This window comes from Cetorhinus maximus, unplaced genomic scaffold (genome assembly GCF_964194155.1).
Source record: "Cetorhinus maximus unplaced genomic scaffold, sCetMax3.hap1.1 HAP1_SCAFFOLD_3136, whole genome shotgun sequence".
Classification (NCBI taxonomy): domain Eukaryota; kingdom Metazoa; phylum Chordata; class Chondrichthyes; order Lamniformes; family Cetorhinidae; genus Cetorhinus; species Cetorhinus maximus.
In genome coordinates this window covers 1,300-4,747 of record NW_027599061.1, presented here as the reverse complement: position 1 = coordinate 4,747, position 3,448 = coordinate 1,300, and the positions used below count along the sequence as shown (strand labels likewise).

The window sequence follows — 3,448 nt, the reverse complement described above, 5'->3', positions numbered from 1 at the left end:
CTCATGACCCTTTCTGTTGAAGGGTCATGAGGACTCGAAACGTCAACTTTGTTCTTCTCCGCCGATGCTGCCAGACCTGCTGAGTTTTTCCAGGTAATTCTGTTTTTGTTTTCCTCCTGACTGTTTGTTTGTTTGTTTGTTTACCACCGTACCACCACGTCTGCTGGGTCTATCCTGCCGGTGTGACAGGATGTACTTAATGATGGTGGTGCCTGGGACATTATCTGTGAGGTATGATTCCGTGAGTATGACTATCAGGCTGTGCTTAACTAGTATGAGACAGCTGTCCCAATTTTGGCACAGCACTTATTTTGGAAAAACAGGTCTAATTCCAGATTTTTATTGAATTCAAATTCCACCACCTGCCATGGTGGCCTGTGGGTGTACCTGCACCACGTGTACTGCAGTGGCTCAAGAAGGCAGCTCATCATCACCTTTTCAAGGGCAGTTAGGGATGGGCAATAAATGCTGGCCTAGCCCGTGATGTCCACATCCCATGAATGAAGAAGAATAAACTCTAATTCAGGACACAATTTTTCAACACTCCAAATCCTAAATTCCTTTTGGAATATTAACAATAGAAACAATTCTATTATAAGATATCAGAGCTATGTAGTAGCACTATTGGAGCATTAACATGGAAATGTTTATTTGCCACATGTCTTCTAAAAGGTTAAATATATATTTTGAAAAGTTGTAGCCTGAATGTGGTAGCCTGATTGGCAAGAATAAATACTTGCTTAGCAATCCACACGTTACCTGAGTTCAAGTCCATGGACATCTGCCGGCCTTATTGTTGGGATTAACCCAGTATTAGCCAAGCTTCCGTTTGTCTAAGTGGAGCAACTGGAAAAGAATTCTGAGCTATAATGTTGTGGATGTTAAAGCCAGGGAAATTGCGTTTTTTTTCACATGTTCTCATGGGAGAAGTATTGAGGGGGCTTGACAGGGTAGATGTTGAAAGGATGTTTCCTTTTGTGGGGGCATCTAGAAATAGGGGGCACATTTCCAAAACAAGGGATCTCCCATTTAAGGTGGAAATCAGGAGGAATTTCTCCTGAGGGTTGTTAATCTTTCGAATTCTCTTCGCCAGCGAGTAGTGGAGGCTGGGTCATTGAATAAATACAAGGCTGAGTTAGATCAATTTTTGATTGACAAGGGAGTTGAGGGTTATGGGGTTAGGCAGGAAAGTGGACTTAAGGCCACAATCGGATCAGCCATGATCTTATTGAATGATGGAGCAGGCTTGAGGGGCCGAATGGCTAACTCTTGCTCCTATTTCTTGTGCTCTTATGTTCTTATCGAAGTGTGCATTATGAAAAGGGTTTCTGCTGTGAATAGCACATGGACGAGGCGCTTGCGCTTTATCCGTGCGGAATTGATATCAAGAGATTTCGGAAGCACAATTTTTGTTTCTTGGAGCTGCTAGTGATCGTTTGTCTCGGTGCTCTGAAAAAGAAATGAACAGCTTTGTAACTAGGTTAACTAATACTCCTTAGCACAGAACACACTGAACGTGAATAGGAATGTTGTGTTTGTGTATTTTTCTAGATTTCAGAATTGTAGATCATTAAACTTATGCTTTTTTGAGAATTGGTTTATTTTGTTAAACTTTAGTTGGTAGTACACAACAAACTTTATTACACACGATTGTCATAGGGGTTTGAAATATTGATTTAAACTGTATACTGCACTTAAAAAGGCCATTGTGGAACAGGTGAAACGCTCTCAGTACACCACTATAAAGATGCATAAGGTTTAATGGAACTGTAAAGTGCAGTATTACATCCCTAATAAAATGCTGTAGCATTGTTTTTAAATCTGTTTAGATTGGCATTCTATGTCACATGTTAACCACTACTGTTGGTCCTGCATTGTACTGAGTCTTACAGATGGTTAAGTATGCAATTTCGTCTTTGGATTCTGCTGCTGTTTCTAAACCACTTGAGCCTGGTTTTCATTATTGATATCCTTACCTCAGCATCTTAATTTACAAAGCAGTTCATTGTTGTTTAAAAATGCTGTATTTAATTTTTGCAAGGTATCTGTAAAATGATTTTGGCATTTTCAGCCTAATGTAGTATACAAGCAACATTGTTCACCCTGACTTCCATCCTGCAGCTCTCAGGTTGATTCAATATTGATTAATAGCTCACTGGCATTTTCAGTGTATGCTATAGCCTTTAAGTATAGCCTTCAAGTTGGGCTGCATGAGATTTTCAGACAGAAATCTGACACCGAGTATACCAAATGCCAGAAACATGTTCTTTCTGTCATTTAACAGCCTGGCTAACAATGTCTAGTCATTCCAGCCTGCTCAACAGCATTGTCCAGTTGTCGTCCTTATTTTTGAACATATCACCTGAAATAAATTAACATCACCAAGAACTGGCTGTATCATCATGTTCATCACTCTGGTAGCTGTTGGGTTCCATCTGAATAATGACTCAAACCAGCCCACATGTCCAGTCTAATTCAATGTTGTGTGCGTAGTTCTCAATTTCACCCATACAATGGTTGATGTCCACAACAATAGTTTGGTTCAAACACAGAAGCTGTTGAAAATTTTTACTCTATTCTGCACCACCCCCTTCCAAATAACATGAGCCCAGCATATCAGTGCAAAAGACAAGGCTGAAGCATTTTCTACAATCTTCAGCCATTCGTGCCGAGTGGATGATCCATCTTGGTCTCCTCCGAAGGTCCCCAGAATCACAGATGCCAGTCTTCAGCCAATTTGATCAACTCCACGTGATCTCAAGAAGCGGCTGAAGGCACTGAATAGTACTGAAGACTTGTGCTCTAGAACTTGCCGAGCCCCTAGCCAAGCTGTTCCAGTACAGCTACAACACTGGCATTTACCCAGCTATGTGGAAAATTGCCTAGGTATGTCCTGTACACAAATAGGACAAATCCAACCGGGCCAATTAGCGGCACCACATCCACAAATATTCACTCCCTCCACCACCAACGCACCGTAGCTGCAGTGTGTACCTTCTACAAGATGCACTGCAGGAATTCACCAAGGGTCCTTAGACAGCGCCTTCCAAACTCACGACCACTACCATCTAGCAGGACAAAGGCAGCAGATAGATGGGAACATCACCACCTGGAAGTTCCCCTCCAAGTCGCTCCCCATCCTGACTTGGAAATATATTGCTGTTCCTTCACTGTTGCTGGGTCAAAATCCTGGAACTCTCTTCCTAACAGCACTGTGGGTGTACCTACACCACGTGGACTGCAGCGGTTCAAGAAGGTTGCTCACCACCACCATCTCAAGGGCAATGTGGAGTGGGCAATAAATGCTGGTCCAGCCAGCGAAACCCACATCCCGTGAATGAATAATAATAAAAAAATATTAGGATCAAAGTAGGGTTGCCGCAAAGTCAGAGTCCCAGGATGCCACTTAAAGTATGTTGGTTTGTGATCACTTTGTTGATAGAATTGT

At 42.1% G+C, this 3,448-nt stretch overlaps 1 non-coding gene across 1 annotated transcript; it reads left to right on the top strand.

Moving 5' to 3' along the window:
• Window positions 1-1,317: 1,317 nt before the first annotated feature.
• On the top strand, window positions 1,318-1,452 carry LOC144677836 (U11 spliceosomal RNA). Its single transcript, XR_013575833.1, has one exon. It is a non-coding gene; the product is annotated as a U11 spliceosomal RNA (small nuclear RNA).
• The last annotated feature ends 1,996 nt before the right edge of the window (window positions 1,453-3,448 follow it).